Source organism: Idiotropiscis lumnitzeri, chromosome 19 (assembly GCF_059441095.1).
Source record: "Idiotropiscis lumnitzeri isolate Australia: NSW breed Sydney's pygmy pipehorse chromosome 19, RoL_Ilum_1.0, whole genome shotgun sequence".
Lineage (NCBI taxonomy): Eukaryota > Metazoa > Chordata > Actinopteri > Syngnathiformes > Syngnathidae > Idiotropiscis > Idiotropiscis lumnitzeri.
In genome coordinates this window covers 9,378,273-9,396,330 of record NC_142409.1, presented here as the reverse complement: position 1 = coordinate 9,396,330, position 18,058 = coordinate 9,378,273, and the positions used below count along the sequence as shown (strand labels likewise).

Genomic DNA, 18,058 nt, shown 5'->3' with positions numbered 1-18,058 from the left:
TTTCATTTTAGATTCCCCTCTCAAAGATAGTTCTACAGATTATAGGTTGCAATAATGGTGGAAAAAAATTTGCACTCATCCACCCCTTCCTGCCCCCCCCCACAAAAAGTTGACGTTTGAACAAGGGTGTGTAGACTTGAAATCAACCACATGAGCCGTTGTGTCAAATGTGGTCTTGGCCGTTTCAATGCATTTCTCAAAACACAGAAAGAAAATGACACTTTTTACATTCCCGTCCTGTAATTTCCTCTCTTGGACCCACCCTTTGGTTTTGCGGGCTTTGCATGACGTCACGCCCTGTGTGGCGTCCGCAGTTCCCACCAACCCCCCCACCCACACCCCCACACTCACACACCATCCACAAGTCTCTAGAACGCTCAGACTGGCCTGATGAATGGCTCCAGGGTCGGCTGGCTGCGTGTAGGGAAACACCACAGACGCGCCCCCCCGCCGCTGCCCTCGAGGTTTAAATAAACATGAGGCCATTTTCAGACGCGGCCACGGTAGTTTTAAACATTACGACTCGGTTGGCGAGAATGCTTGGTAAGGCGAAAAAAATAATAATTTGAGACAAAGTTTGCTGAGTGCGTGGAAAGCAAACAGAGCTGCTAAAATGTCCCCATTGAGACGCTTTTAGCTGCAGGTTTGCTCTTAGCTAAGTATATATTAGCACTGGGGATGGGACAAAATATTGATATGCTGATGTTTAAAAATTAACTTCAGACTCTGCATTTGCTCTGGAATGAAACATGTTCGGCCATTTTTTTTTGTGTGTTTGTGCTCGTGTGCCTCTGTTTCTCCTTGAGAGGCCGTCATCCCGTGTGTTCATCTGAAGCAATTTGGAAGTTGTGTAAAAAGGCTCCAACAGATGGCGAGGCATATTCCACAATGCAAGCTTTAAATTACCAACTCAAGGCAGTAACAATCTTGTTTGCACATCTCTTGCGGTTGTTTGACATGAAGACTTGGCTTCACTACAGTACATGTTTCAACATCACAACAGGGAAACTGGAGGAACTAAATCAGGCGTGGGCAAACTACGGCCCGGGGGCCACATGCGGCCCGTTAAATGTTTTAATCCGGCCCGCCGAACTTGAAAAAAATTAAATGAATAAACCTTGTTAATGTTTTATTTTCTAAATATTGTGGTGTGTGAAAGACAGAAATTTAGTTGTAATGGTTTTGTACATTTTCATTTAAAATTAAATGTATTTTTTTTTTCAGTTTGTTAAGTACGTTTTCATTCATTACACAAATCGGATTTCTATTCGGCAGGAACATATCGGTTCTCTTCTGCGCTTTATCTACATTAATCATTTTTGTTTTCTGATATGTTTTTGATTGGATGCCTAACCAGCTCAATCCATGACGCTGCGATTATGCGATCGTCAAAGTTTATATTGCGGGATTTGTACAAGCATGCTAGGAATAATTATGCCGAATCGGCGCGCTCTTCCAGGCCGTAGATTTGAAATCCACCCCCGTTGGTGCTTATCAGCGCGGGACAAGTGTGAAAGGCAGAGGTGGATATCATTGTCGGGAGTGTTCCGCAACCATATTATCTGGATGTGCGCGTCTCGCCTGTCATATTCCCGAACCTGGCACACTGCTGATATCTTATTCAGGTCGGAAGCTAAAAGGAAGGCGGGCTTGTGTGAGTGCGGTAGTGGGGGTGGATGTGGACGCCATATGTTAGATTACAGCGACGCGCCGGGATGAAAAATGGGCAACAACAAAAAGCAAAGTTTCTTGGTTGGACGTGCTGTAAAGTCTATTTCATGCTCTGGCAAGCCTCAGGCCCACAGAGCCATTTTTAGTCCCGGAATGACCTATATTTATTTTTTGGGAACTGAAAAAGGAGGTGGGCTGTGTGTGAGCGGAAGGTTATGAACAACAGCCTGTGAAGTGTGTACGTTTGTGTAGTTGTGTGCACCCTGTTTTTTTTTTTTTTGCTTGTTTTTTTTAAGGGGGGTCGAGCTTTTCCGGACTTGGCCGCGGCTCAGGGGAAGCAATCCGGGACCCGAGGAGCCTTCCTGCTAAATCATCACTAATGCAACACACAGGAGTTGCTCGGAGCAATGTTCCTGGCAGTCTGCTTGCATGCCTTCAACGTGATTATGTCACGCGTCCACTATGCCTCATTTAGATAAGATGTCGCGCAACCGTCTCGACACAAAAAAAACAAGGCTTCGAAGTTTGTAAAGCGCCGCCCGAGCGGGCTTTGGCAAGCGGCTTTGTGGGGGTGGAAAGTAAACCAGTTTGGAGATGTACTAACAGGAAGATTTGCGGGGAAAAAAACAGAGTACCTACAAGCTGAATTAAAAAAAAAAAAAAAAAAGGCTTTTTTTTGCATAGACACGCTTAAAAAAAATTGCGGTACGTTTGAAAACGTCTGTGATGTTAATTTGCTGAACATATCCGTATGGTCAAATCATTTTCAAATTTTTTTTTTTTAGTGCTACCATCATTTTTGTCTGGCTTGATTCATGATTTTTTTTTTTGTAATAATTCTGTTGAACCACAATTCAAAAGCAATATCTCATTTTCATTGCTTTCGTGACTTTCGTCAGGTTCAATTTATTTTTATGACCAATGTGGCTTTTTCTATCCTCAACACTTTTGTCCTTGTGTGTCACGACTCTAAACTCTTCCTTAAGGCGAGTGAAAAGTGAACAGAAAGTTGATAGGCATTCCATTAAGGTCATTTAAACATAAAAGAAAATTAATTGATGGGTGGAACTCTTTCACAAAACCTGTAAGGTTCTGTATTTGAAAAAATTAGTCGGATTTTTTTTTGGCATCTAATTGTTTTAAATATGACAAGTGCATCACTAAATATGGAGGTTTGATAGTTATCATCCAATTTGGACTGAATACTACATTTGCCCTAATGTGATTAATTCATTCCAAGTGCTTCTGCAATATTCAATTTTCACTTTGACCTTTTTGAGGAAAAAGCAGTTCAGAATTATTCGAGTGTCTGTTCGGCCGCTAATTAGCCGCAGGCGTGCGCTTTTAAATAGGCTTTGGAAGTCGTCTGCTTGTGAGTTTTTTTCTTTCTTTTTTTTTTCTGAAAGACATTGCCATTTTCAAGGCCATCCCGTATGAGGAGAGGCGGCCTTCGCTGTTTTAGTTGCTCAATGTGTCCAGAGGCTGTCTAGGAAATTATTACTAGCTGAGGCAGCGGAGAGCAGCAGGTTCAAGCTAACGGCTCTCACGAATCTCTAAACTTGTCATTTATTTATTCATCTCATTCGCTGCCATTGACGGATATAGAAGCCAAAAAGTACATGAACTGATTTACTGCCATTGACACCAAAGTATTTAGAAAATAAAACATTAACAAAGTTTATTCCTTTATCTGGCGGGCCGGATTAAAACGTTTAACGGGCCGCATGTAGCCCCCGGGCCATAGTTTGCCCACACCTGGTCTATGTCATACTTCAAAGTCACCGCGAGTGAATATTCTGGTTATTTATTCCCCGCTGGTGCTGGTTCATAACGTAATGAACTCACGCAAACGCTACTTGTCTGCTTTACGCCACAAATAGAACTCAATATTAAACATGTCATGTTATGTGAAACGGACTTTTTAATTGCTCGTCTACAAGTAGTTTCTGGAGTGCCTTGCTCCCCGTGATATGTGAATTTAAACAACAGAGTTGAATATTTTATCTGCCTAGTTCTGAATTTGGGACTGTGAGCGAGCCATTCTGAATATTGTCGTGATCACTTTCTCCTCCGTGACGTGGCAGCTGGGCAAGGTGCTGTGAAAATATCAAAACAAAGTCTCGCCCTCTCTTACACGGATTTACAAATATTGAAGAGCATTCTGACCTTTTCACGGTATTCCACATTTTCATTTGTATTCACAAATCAATGCTGCTTCCATAATTAAAATTTTTTCCGCTACTGTAAATCTCCACCCCCCCCCCTTGTTGACTTGGGACCCTCGGCATATTTGAAATTGGACAGTGATTTTAAATTGCATCGGCAAATTTGTGTGGTTGTTAACTTCAGCTTTTTCACCTCAGGCAGGCTGCATCACTGAAAACTGCTGTTTTTGAGATTTTGCGGTTTTCAAATCTCAAAATTATTTTGCCAAATCGCAAAGTTTTCGTTATTCAACTCCCGCCTCCTTTTGCTGTTAGCTGACATTGACTTTTAATCATCCTCTTGTGTTTTTGAGTTGTTCCCCCTCCTCCCTTTTTTTGCCCTTGTTTTTCTCTTCATGACGCCACGCTAATGGAGCCGTGCAGCGGCTCCCACATCCCAGCTCTTAACCGAGAACAGGTCATTGGCGCCATCAGACTCGCGCCATCCGGCAGGAGCCCAGCACGCCTCGCCTTGTCATTATCCCGGGACGTGCGGCCGTTTACAAGGCACATTATCATCTGCCGCAGACCGAACTGGCTTGGCCCGACGATTGGAAGCTCATCATGGCCTCTCCTTCCCCACCGACACCGCCATCATCATCATCATCACCGCTCGCCATCTTCTTGTCCCCAGGTACATTAGCCGTCACCCTGGGTTGTGATTTTGAAAACTGTATTCCAAATCGAGAAAAATCAATTATCCACCCCTGCTGAAAACAAACTATTATCCAGCAATGACGAGATCAAGTAGCAGGAGGGGATGCTTAATCTCCTGAAGGATTTTATATATATATATATATATTTTTTTTTGCATAATGCATTTCTCTCCATATGGCACACTGTGACTCAAGCGAGATGTAACGAGGAGTCAGCGTGTTAGAGATGATGACATTTGCGCTGAATGTAAAAAGAAAAAAGTTTTTCCACCTTCAGATTGTCGCCATGCTTTTTCGAGTATTCTTAGTTGATACACTAAAGTGAAGTTCATTTGTAAAACATTAAAAACACTGCCTAAACTTGAGGACATGTTGGAGAATTTCTATTTATTTATTTTTTAATTTAATTTTAAAGTGGAACGATTCACTTCAAATCGGTGGGATTCCGATTGGATTCAATTCACTATGAGGAGATAGGATGCAATGTGTTCTCATTTAACAATGTGAGTTAATCCATTTTGAACTTTTTTTCTTTATATTCCGGTTGGATCTGGAATGCGTTAAATTTGCGTGAACAATCTAGGTTAACCACTGAAGCTCTCTCGCCGCGGTTCCAGATTCGCCCCCTAAAGGCAACAGCAGCAGCCGGCCTCTGTCTGGAAGCATCCGTCACTTCGCGACACATCGAGCGGGCCAAAGTGGAACATTTGCTCCGACGACTGTCCAACTCTCCGTTGGGTGACGTCTGACTAAAAGCAACAGCACGGAAGCGTTCAACCCGCGTGGCCTGAACCTGCTCCGAGCTTCCCTGAGAGGTCGAGGACGCAGATTCTCTCCGACATAGCTTGTCCCTTTTCAACACTTCTGGATTGTGAAAGCCTTTTGCGCCAATAGAACAGCTCTGACATGACAAACTGAATAAAAGGACCCTCTTGATGCAACATTCACCAACGTAGCTTGTAGAAACCCGAACAACCACCATCCATTTTATATATATGTATATATATATATATATATATATATATATATATATATATATATATATATATATATATATATATATATATTAAAAAAAAAAATATATATATATATATATATATATATATATATATATTAAAAAAATATATATGTATCTAAAATATATATATATATATATATATATTTAAAAATATGTATATATATATATTTAAACAACAAATAAAAAAATATATAGATATATATATATTTTTAAAAATATATATATGTAAACAAATAAAAAAAAGAAAAAAAAATATATATATATATATTTAAAAATATATATATATATATTGCTTTGAAAATAAATACATAATTGACATAAAAAATGCATTTATGTCATTTAATGTAACATTTAACATGAAAAATGGAGCTTCTTTGAACAAGTCCTCTTTAAACAGGCATTTAAACTTGCAATCTCACTTCACAAGCAAAATATTCAGAGCCAGTTTAACTTTCTTTTCATCAGCCATCCAAGCTTAAATGAGACACTTGAGCTGACATGCTGCTGTTGTCATTTTGGTGCAGCTGTGTCACAAGTTATTGCTTTTGGGAATAAATTATGAGATGTTTTTACAAACCCCCTGCAATGTGCTCACGTTCTCGTCGTGGTATGTGAACCCTGGGCCGGGAAACACTTTTCTGGTCAATCACAAACCTCCTCCAGCACAGCTATAAAGTCACAACTACACCAAATATATCTCTGCAAAACACTTCCAAATGTGTACTTTTATTCTTCTTCCAGGTTACAGAAAGGGCACCTCTGTATGAAGTCATCAAAAATGTCACTGGAGATGCTTCGCTGCGTGAAGCAGACGAGCATGTCATGCTCACGCTTCAAACGACGGCGATGGAAGCCTCCAACGAAGAGGCGGAATGACAGACGGTTAAAGCTCTGCCCGTTGTTGTCGGCGGCGGCGGCTGAAAAGAGAGCGAGTAATCAGCAAGTGAAAGCTCTTGTTTGAATGCTGAGACACGAAGCGGCCAAACGGCCATTTTGTTGACGAGTGATGCGTGATTAGAGGCCAGACACCCCAAATCCCCTGAAGTTATTTTGACTGAAAAAAAACCCAACATCAATATCCGAATTAATATGCCAGTATTAGCACAAATCATTAAATCATTGCACCACATTTTGTCCAGTTTGGATTTGAAAAAAATTGCAGTCAAAATGAAATCACATTACTCAATGTCTGCTCATAAAGACTATGTTGGCAATTAATCGCATTCTAATTTGTCACGGGAGTTTTATTTTTAGGGACAAACTAAATAGTGCTAAAGGAGCTTTTTCAGCAGAGTGGAGATCGAGTCAATGGAGTATTGATGTTTTTTGTCAAACCGGCTGTTTTTGTTGGGTGAGCTGCCGGGGTTTGTGTTTTTCTCACTTTGGGTGACTTTTTGTGTGGACAAAAGCACAAACAGCTGTTCCATAATTGGAGCACAACAGGTGGAAGGTTTTCGGGGTATTCATTTCGTTTTGATTTATGAAACTGATTGCAGTTCCTCAATGGGTAATTCAACTTGAAGTCGAGCTGAGTGCAGCGGGAAAACAGTTTACACACTTTTAAAGAAAAATAAAAGTAGCATTTATGAATTTATGAAAACAAAAAGTGCAGCAACACACGACCGTAAACATAATATAACAATTTTCACAGGCATATATTTTTTATCCTCCGCCAAAAGCGACAAACTTGATTCATTTTGTCTACAAGACTGTATTTTACTGCCACCTAGTGGCGACATCTCACACAATCAACATGATTGAATTCTTAACATTCGACAGTATTTAATTCAGTTTTAACTATGTTATTCATTTTAAAGTGTGAACAATATCAGTCAAAAGGAAGTAAAAACGTCTTTTTTTTTAATGTGGATTTATTTTTTTCAAATAAAAATAATTGAATACCCTCAAATTCAGCCAAGTATGTTGCGGGAACTTTTTAATGACCGCCAAAGATTGTTCGTAATTAATGCACTGAGATGGAATGCAATCAAATTTTGCAGAGCCCGCAAAGTTTGCCAGTGAACGTCGCCCTTGTGCCAATTCTTTTCTTTTGAAAAGCTCTTCACTTCCTGTCAGTGATTGTCTCGACCCGGCCTCTTGTTGACTCACTCTTTTGACTCCCACTTTGCGCACGTAAGTCTCCTTCACTTGTTTCTTTGATTAAATGTCAAAGTGTTTATTTCTGGCTTGACTGACTTTATTCAACCTTTCGAGCACCAAATCCACCTCTTGAAGGAGTCACGCAGGAAATTGCAGGCTCATTATTGCCACAGGTGCATGCCAGGGACGTTAAGAAATAGATCGAACACAGCTTGAGTCAAGCTGTCGGTGCAAATAGGCTCATTCACGTGAAGGAAAAGTTTGACTTTATGCAAACATTTGGATGATTAATGTTGTACAATATATTTGCGGTCCGGCATTTTGCAGATTCACCAATTTGCTTATGTTTTGGGGAATATTTGGACGGAATGTGTTCAGGAAAAAAATATTGTAGGTGCTACATATGTTTCATGAACCAATTTTTGATGCCGATTTTTTTTCCCGCCCCCAGAATTTGGAGGCAAAATAAAGAATCGATAGTCACATTTTGTTTGTGGATTTTCCAGTGAGATGCTTCTCAGAAACAGGCAGCCACTCAAGATTTACTTTGTTGGATCATTTTACACGTGATGGGCCCGCTTCTGTTTCCACAAGCTATTAAAAAGTCAATTTTCGGTATGTCCCACTTTAATATGGCGCTTCGATATTGGCACAACTTCCAACGGAGAATGCGTGAGCCCTCGTATTACATGAAAGCGGCATGAGACATGAGAAGCGATTAATGAGAAGGAAACAAGGCGATCATCGGGAAAGGCGCCTGAACGAGATGAAATCGAATGCTGGAATAAAGCCGGCGCCGCGGATTAGATGCGGTTAGGTGCTCGCAGGCCATGCGGGGAAACAAAAGGATTAGCCTGAGAGATAAATGTGGGTCGCAGCTTTGAGAACTGGAGAGAGAACGAGAAAGGGTCTGAGCCCGAGGCCTTTGCCGACGGCGTTGAGGTCACTGGCGGGAATGTCAAGTTGTGCTGGTTCCGTTAACTTCTTGGGGGTAGTTTTCCGAGGAGTTTTGCTGAACTTTGACCTCCGTCTCAGCAGCCAAATCACAGGGAGGACATTCGGCGTGTGCGCCAGACAGGATTGGGATTACACCATTAAGCTCGTTGTTAACCTCTTTGCATTAACGCACCAAAGCTTCGGCAGAAATGTTTAGGAAAAAAAATGGCTAAAGAGCTTTGTCACTTCAGATTGTCCGTTAATCGCCTTGCTTATTTTTTAATTCATTTTTTTGCTGATAAAATGCAACTTTTTCTGTGAAAGAGCTCACTGAAATTTAGACACAACACAAACCAAGCCCCCAAAAGGTAGTAACCTTTAAAACCATAAATTAAAATATTTGTTTAGCTGACCAAGCTTTCGTTCGCTGAACACTAAAAGCTGCCAAGAAGTACTTCTGCTCATCGAGTTTCCCGTGAGCGTCGCACACACCTGTTGTTTAAATGGCCTCACTCACGCACCCCACTCCCCCCATTATTGCCCCTCCAGGTGTGGGCAAACTACGGCCCGGGGGCCACATGCGGCCCATTAACCGTTTTAATCCGGCCCGCTGAACTTGAAAAAAATGAAATGAATGACCTGTTTGTTTTATTTCCTAAATATTGAGGTGTGTCAAAGACAGATATGTGTTGTTGTAATCCTTTTGCTCATTTTCATTTAAAATTAAATCTATTTTTTTTTCTCCAATGAGGTGAGGTGAACAAAACACTCCATCCATCTGCTCCTGGTCCAGCTCTTCTGTCAAATTTTCAAACCCATTGTGGCCCGCCAATCAAAAAGTTTGCCCACCCCTGCTCTATGGTAATTCCTCTAACATGGGCCTCTACAGACAACTCCAAAGGAACTCAGGAACTTCAGAAGGGGACTGGAGATCCGATGGGGAGTCGCTGCATGGGTGCAGGCGTCCTGAAGCGCGCTCACGTTTATCGCAACGGGATCGGCACGAGTGCAACACGAGGTAAAACTTTCTGACCTACATCTCCATCTGCTACTTTACCATTCTACCGAAAAGCCCGTCGATAAACTACTCATGGCGGCGCTCGCCACCCCCGCCCCAAAATGCGATTTCAATCAAACGTCGCCATCTGTGCGCAGGAGGATAATTACAGGATGCACAGTGGCGTGTTGGCCTCACATGGAGATGGAGATGATTATCGCGGTCGCGGCATCGAAATAAGATTGCTTTGTGTTCTCGGAGGATTACAGGCGTTTGAGACGAGAGTAGATTAAACGTAGGCCCGCTTGACCATCGCCTGCACCTGGAATTTTCGATCACGTTGGCCTGGCCCGACTGAGCGCAGTTATTACGGAAGTCTTCCAATCGGTCCGCCTGTAATCATTTGTATGCATGCAAGCTCGCCAAAGTTTGTGATTTTGCTAATCAGGCAATCAGGAGTTATAAATAGACGTTGTCATGGTTGGAAGGTGTTTCCAAAAATAGGCATAAATAGCATCTGTGTGTCTTGAAGAAAATGTGGATATAAAAAGTCTACACACCCCTGTTCAAATGTTTTGGGTGAAATCGCCAAAAAATTAGCTTTTCTTTTCAGTTTTTTTTTTTTTTAATGGCTACTTTTTTCAGTTTTGGCCAAGAGGGAAAAAATTTGAACCATTTTTTTAAATTCATAATTTTTGTGTTCACGCATGAATACCAAACATAACTGGCAGGTTAAATTAAAAGTTTGAATTATACTTCCATTTTGAATTTATGCATTATTTCCAATATTCCTTTGGATATTTTAATAACTTAGAATCAACATGCGTCACGAATTGTGTTCAACCTTGGCGCTTCCACTCAATCATATTTTTTGCTCTATTATCATAAGATATGGAAACCAAGAATTCACCATTCCCTCAAGCACTGACCACTAAAACTTCTCAAGTAGCCAGTCTAAACAGCGAACGCCACCAGAATCAAATATCATCCATTAACCAGACACCGTGCTGCTTTGGGGAGCGACAAAAAAAAAAAAAAAGCTTGAAAAGTTGAATGCTTTGTGAGACAAATGAAGAACAGAATCACTTAGTAAGGTTGGTGTGTGCGTGTGTGTGTGTGTGCGTGTGTGTGTTCAGCACACACCCGAGCGACTCCTTATCTTAGTGTGAGGGTTCATCTTATTAGACGTTCAGAAATAGCGATTCTCTCGTACGGGGAGATTGGCGGTGCAGTCAGGAAAGTGATTTCTGCATGCGGTCCAATTCAATAACACTTTGTGTGTACGCGTAAGTGTGTTAAGTAAGGAGGTTTGAATTTGCTCTGGAGTGTGTATTCTGGTGCCGATAAGCCCAAATGTAATTGGAGTCGGCGACAGGAGCGGCTGGTTTTCATTTGAGATTTCAGTGTGTTTATTTTTTTATTTTATTTTTTTTGCACTGTGAATCGTATCAGCGGGACTTAATTTTGGGTGCAATCGAAAAGTCAATTGCGAGCATGTTTAGTGTCTCTTCGCTGATAACATCTGACATGTGAGCGTGTTACTCCCACTTCTACAAAAATTGCAAAAAGTAACTCAATTGGATTACAAGTTAATTTAACAGCAATATTCAGCACATACAAAAATAAATAAATAAATAAATAAATAAATAAATAAAAGCTCGTTTTGACAGCTATTTTAACAGTAATAATTAAGAACACATTTTGTCATTTAATTTATAAAAGATTGGATGATTTCTCGTCACAGTGTATATATACGGTCTAGTCTGTCCTTATTTTTAATTTATTTTTTTTTTTTAAAGTCTTCCATTTCCGAAGAGTCGGACACCCCTTGATGTCCTGCTCGGGCTGGATGGATGCAATGTGGAAAATCGGTTTGAGTGACTCTTTTCGTGTAGCGTGAGTCTGCGATCATGCGGGGAGAGAAAGAAGAGTTTAGGGTAAGAAGCTTATTGTGAATATTGACCTACTATCTGTGGAGAAAAAAATGAAGGGGGGGGGCAGGAGGGGGATAAAGAAGTGAGGTAGGAAGGCAGGGTGGAAGAAAGAATCAAAAACCTTGAGTGTTGTATAATCCCAAAAAAATGGGAGAGTAACGGAGGACAGATAAGAAGAGCTTTGCTTCCACTAAAAGAGAGATGCGATGATGAGACAAAAGGAGATAGCGTTGGAACGCGGCCATCGACACATCGAGGAAAACAATGGCGCCATTGCTGAGGCCACAGTCGAAGCCGGGATAATACCGGCTACGCGTTCCGGAACTCCATCAAAGATCAAATCTAAAGAAAGTTCGACGGAGATCCAATAGCAGCTTCCATCCGCGTTGGATTGCGCTACTTAAACATAAAGAGTTTATCTTAAAGAGCTTAAAACGAAGAGTGGCAGACTGGCAGTAAAGGGGGCGGGTGTAGGGGGGCAGCTTTTAAACTTCAACAAGCTTGTCCTCGATGCTGTAAGGCTTTATTTTAAGCTAACCTTCTTTCGGCAGTAAAATATTTATTTTACAGTTTTGGGATTTTTTTTTTGGGAGTACTTTGACCCTCACTTGTGGGATTTTGTGAAGGCCTTTAAAAATGTGGACTCAGTCTAAATTGGAGGAACGTCAGGAAGGAGGTCAGCCTCTTCAAAGGTGTTGGAACGTGAAATAAAATAGCATGCACAAAACTTGCAGGTGGAAGTGACTCATAGCGACTTTTATCCCAACAGATTTTTAAAATCGTACTCACAATGACAGTTTTCACCAACAATTGCAAATCTAGACCTCAAAACCAGATGGACACCTTAGTTCCAAGAGTCTAACCCCTTTTCACACTGCACTTAGCAGTATTCAGCATGCTGTGGACACATCGTGTGGAATGGAGTTTTGCTGGGTGTCGAGGCGTGGAATTAAAAAATGTTCGCAGCATCGCCATGATGTCATCTAATCTCCTCCAATAGGAGAGAAGATGACGGAGTGATTTAGTGCACATGTTTACACCGAACCGCTTGAGGCCAATGTAACAAACCTTAATAAATGTGGTGTCTTAGTGTCCCGAGCTTTGGGACACACAAAAGAGGACATTCAAGAACACATTGCTCCCTGTTCAACCTGAAGTATACTTTGAAATGGTCTTGGTGGAACTGTAGCTCACCAACGAGATTAAACTCTCCAAGCTCCCGCTGAGCTATGAGTAAAGGATGCACATGTTCCTATTTCCACTGCTCGCCCGAGAGAGAGAGAGAGAGAGAGAGAGAGAGAGAGTGAGAGAGAGAGTGAGAGAGAGAGTGAGAGAGAGAGTGAGAGAGAGAGAGAGAGTGAGAGAGAGAGAGAGAGTGAGAGAGAGAGTGAGAGAGAGAGTGAGAGAGAGAGTGAGAGAGAGTGAGAGAGAGAGAGAGAGAGAGTGAGAGAGAGAGTGAGAGAGAGAGAGAGAAAGAGAGAGAGAGAGAGAGAGAGAGAGACGCAAATAAGCAGAACACGGTTCTGATTTGGATTGGATTTTTTTTTTTTCACCCACGTGGAAAGGTTTGTTTCAAGAGTGAACCAGAGAAGTTTCCGTCACGCTGAAACAAGGTTGAGCGGCGAGCCGCGGCGTCTGTCGCTCTCAGATAAATCTCGCCCTCCCTCGTACATCACGTTGCGCTAATTGAAGAGGTGGAATTAAATGGCTGATTATTTATCGCCACGCTCATCCAATTTATTTTGATAATAATTGAGGAAGTGTTTAGTGTTAAGCGAGGACGTTTTTCTGTTGTCACTTATCTAAAAGTTTTTTTCTTTTTTGTACAATTTAGTATTTATTTTTCCAAATGAACGTAATTACATTTTTTTAACTAATAGAAATACAAAATAAATGAAAATTGAACCAATATATTTCTTAAAATATTCAGTCAGGCTGTTCTCATGACCCTGAAAAACAACAAAAATATATATATTTTTTATTTTTTTATTTATTTATTTTGTTTGTTGTATGGTAAGGCAACTCTACAATAAAATTATGTTGTTTTAAATTATTATTAATGTTTTAAAAAACACCTCAGAATGTACTGGAATAAAGTTTTTTTTTTATAATATTATTCTAAGAAGGGAAGCAAAAAAAAACTGCAGGCATACGGTACTGAAGCCACAATGTTTTCCTTTTTAAAAAAAAAAAGTCGTAAAATTACAAAGAAATGTATCTTGTGTTTCATTTATGTTAAATATTGAAATTATTAGATAGACGCAAGAAGATTAAGAAGTAGAATTTACTCAGCAGACCTGACTTTTTTTTTTTTTCCTCAGGAAATATTACGACTCATAAAACGGGGGGGGGGGGGGTTAGGGGAGACAAATTCAGAATAATTAAAAAAAGAATATTAAAAAAAAAAAAAAAATCATTGGCCAGTCCTTCCAGATGATTCTGCGTAGTGCAAATAAATGTCTAATGTGTTCTTTGGCGACGGCGAGCCCGTTATCACCTGCTCGGGTCTTAATAGCCGCCGCTATTAAAAAGAAGCCAATAAATTGCCCAGGAAGTCGCGTTGGAATGATGGCGGGATGTATGCGAGCCTATTTGATTTCATCGAGCTCGCCGCTTTCGCCGCCTTTTTACGACTCTGCTGGGAAATGTCATTAATATTTCCGAGACATTCCTCACGGACAAGCGAGTGCCTTGTTCCAAAATGCCAGGTGGAGCCAATGCAAACATCCTTCTGCTATTTTTTTATTGGTACTATTTATTTATTTTTTTCCCCCCCAAAAAAAATAACATGCTGGCATTTTAATCACATCCATCAGCCTAATTAGCGTGCGAGGGTTCCAAATACTGAGAGCTTCTTACAATGTTTGCACTATTATAAATACATAAAGCACCATCTGCTCCAGACAGGCGAGACGTCGCAACTCCTTAGACCTGACTTATCGTTGTTTGGACTTGCAATTAAAAAAAAAAAAAAAAAAAGTGGACGCATCCGTCTGCTACTGAGTAGCACTTGTTTATACGGCTCATTTTTGTTGGGACTGAGAGCTTGGACGGGGCTGAAATATTCTGCGAGGCAAATGTTTTGATTCTCCAAATCTATTCTTAACGTACAGCTCGCTGGACTATCTGCCTCAGTACAGTTGCCGCTCCTGTTTTTTATTTTTTTATGCTATTGTTGAATCTCCTCTACAATATGACAAAGTCCATTGTTAGATTTCACCGCGTTTGTTTTTGGCCACCATCGCTTGCCCGTCTGTTTGTTTGTTACACAATTGTGCTAAAAATGACTAACTAGAAATGGAACCATGCTCCAGGCTGGGCTCCATCCGATATCTATTTTTCGGAAACTGTGTCGGCGGTGCCAAAATGTTGAGGGCGGGCTGCGCACAAAGCAAAAGCGGGGAATCCGCTGGGATTGTTGTATCTCAAAGAGGTGGCGCGAAAAAAAAACAAAACACACACATATGTCCTGCTTGGTGTGAGGATGTGGGCATATGGTCCGTACGAGCCCGAAAGCGCGGCGGGTCTACTTGGGAGCGTTTTGGAAGTCGAAAATTGTGGTGCTTCTGAATGAAATTTGATTGCCAAAGCAACAGTTTTTGTCAGCCAAACAGACCAAGGCTGAATTTTTAACGTTAAGTACGAATAAAAAATGTCACATAAAAAGCCACTTCACCGACCCTCCTAATTTTACATTTTCGCAAATAACAAGTTGTGATTTTATCAAGTACAAAGCGTAATCAAACAAGTTATAGAAATAAAGCCGAACTGTCACCAACCAATGAAAAGCATTGATCTCCGTGCATTTTTTTTATTTCTTTTTTAAACTTTTTAATTCCAGCGTGTGAATTTTGCCGTTTTGCCACCGCTCGGCTTACCGCACTCAGATTTAACCTCTCCTTCAGGGAGCCCCCCCCCCCCCCCCCCCCCCCCCCCCCAAACCGCAAACAGGGCCTCGTGCATTTAAAATTCTGGTCACGAAACAAACGTTTCCAAAAGTGTCAGGCTGAATCACAGCCAGGATGATGCACACTTGCAACGTGGGTCCGGAATCCTCACAAGACCCGCCGATGGATATTTCCGTGCCTTTTGTTCAGAGCAGTGTGAGGAAACAAGGTTTTTAAAGTGCTTCGACATGTGGCAAAAAAAAAAAAATAAAAAATAAAAAAAATATCCCATCTGTGAACTGTTGTAAAACAGAACTCGGAGTTGATATCAGTACACTGTGCTTACCAAATAATCATATAATTAACTAATTTACTGCCAAAAGATGACCATTTAAAAAAAAAAAAAATTTTCACGCCGCTGGTAGTGACGGATAGCGACTGCGTCACTGTGATATAACGTTTTCAGCAACTGGTCTATATTCTTTATCCTCCGCAAAAACGATCTAATATTAGCTAACTGCGGCTTGCTAATGCGTTTTGATGGTGCCACTATATTTCTTTGACAATGCAAATAGAAAATGCAAACTTTTTATGTGGGTTTTTAATTAAAAGATTAAAAAAAAAATTCCCTGCGAAAGACAGCCATAGTAACTACTGTACTGCGGCCGTATTTTGTTCATGGCATCACTTGAATGTGATTTAGTGACAGCAGCCTCAGGACTTGCATTGTTTGCCTGCGACTCACGTGAAAAGTCCTTTCTGTGCCCTCGGGGACACCATGACCCAGCTCGGCACCGCAGTGGATGCTGCGATTGTGGGGAATCTCGACGTAATTAGTCGGTGTGGAAAGCCATGGCTGCACCATCGACTTGAGGATGACGAACGCCGAGTTCTCTCCTTCAAACCTCGTTGCATTATTAAGTGGCGACAGGACCGGTTATGGTGTGCACCTCTCTGCCATTCTCTTTGTACCGCATTCCCCAACCCGGCCTGCCTCGACATCCCACCACCACATGTGTCCTCTGTGAAGTGGTAATGTTGCCCCCATTAAAACACGTCAACCTCAAGTAGATCACTGACGCACTTATGCTAATGTAGACACAAGGAAGTATCACACAAGAAGGGGAAATGCTTGAATCTGAGAAAAATTATATATAACAAATGTTACAATGTTACTACATAGTTATTACAATTATGTAGAACAGACAGTCTTGCACCACCTTCAAAATCACACTGACAGTTAGTGCACCCCTATCACCAACAAACAAACCCCTTGTTTGTCCCCTGAGAGCACATATTGTTTACTCAGTGTAATAACACTGTAATTAAGCTGTGATAGTGGTGTAATAAAAAACATACTGTGTCTGTCATGCTGCTCTCTGACAAATCGAAGCTGAGCATAGTCACATATATTTTACATTGAGCTGGCGCACCCCTATTCCTGGCACCACAAAGAAACCCTGGTCCAGAAAATCCACTTACGTCCCACTCTGCTCCGTTTAGAGAAAAGATAATAAAGTCTCAGACTATGAAGCATAAAAAGGAAGAATTGTTTTATCCTCCAGGCAGGTGCGGCAGGCGTCTCTTTTTAATTTTCTACACGCTCGCGAGTCAGCCACACGGATCAAAAGGGACACTTAATTTTCCTGCAGCGAGGAACGAGGCGGGCCCTCGCGGGAGCACATTTGATTATTGCGCTTTATCGCCGGCATTGTGATCCGCACGTGCGGCGACACGGGGGCTTCGGCGTGATCGCAGGCAAGCAAACATATCAGCAAAGTGGACTGTTATTTTCTGCCTGACTTGTGCTATGTTATTAGATTCTAATTGCTGATTATAGGACGAGGTCCTTCACAGGTTGCAATGCAAAGTGCTTCGGGCCAAAGTTACATTTGTGTTAGGTTGTTTATTTTTTTGTCTTTTTATTATCAGGCTACTTCCTGGTTCAAGAAGGATGAACATAACATAATTCCACCCTAGCTGTGTTTGGTTAATGTCAGAAAGCAACTTTACCGTAACAGTATAGTTGTTATTACACTTTTATTACAGCTCAATAACACCGTTATTACTAACAGTGAAGGACAATTATTCCTAATGAGGGCACAACATCGATCTTCAAGTACAGTTGGATGATTGTTTAGCAACCTTGCAAAGCAGGACTATGAATTTAAAATAATCCACAGCCTCATGATGGACTGGGGGAAAAAACAAAACCAACTCAGTGCCCTAATGTATTCAGCACCCTTAATTAGTTCTAACATCTGCGCACCTCTTTTGCAAATGCAGAACATCTTGATCGCAAGTGCGCCATTGTCAGAGTTACTATGGTGACAAGTATGCCGCTAATAGGATGAAGCATTTCTTTTCTCGCCCGCCTTAGAAGAGGATACGGTGACGTCAGAACGGCTCATTCTCTTTAAAAATGCAGCCCACCTACGCAACCCTTTGCCGACCCCCCTTTTCAGGTGAGCGGGCGGCGAGGCTGATTGCCTGCTGTACACACAATGACACGCTGACAATGATAATGATGATCGCGCGCTAAAAGATAATCATATGGCAACAGATGTCGTCCCCCCCCCGCCTGACTACCACCCACTACCCCAGATGTTGAACGACGGCGACTGGAGAGGAAAATTAATTTGAGGCTCGTCAGAG

At 41.4% G+C, this 18,058-nt stretch overlaps 1 protein-coding gene across 6 annotated transcripts in view; it reads left to right on the top strand.

Annotated features, from left to right (window-relative positions):
* Window positions 1-7,540: 7,540 nt before the first annotated feature.
* LOC148318396 (uncharacterized) overlaps window positions 7,541-18,058 on the top strand; it is a 193,612-nt gene continuing 183,094 nt past the window's right edge. For all 6 annotated transcript variants that reach the window (XR_015839909.1, XR_015839910.1, XR_015839908.1 and 3 more), the window contains exons 1-2: window positions 7,541-7,682; window positions 9,475-9,603. The gene's annotated coding sequence lies outside the window, so the exon portion shown is untranslated. The remainder of the gene's footprint in view (window positions 7,683-9,474; window positions 9,604-18,058) is intronic.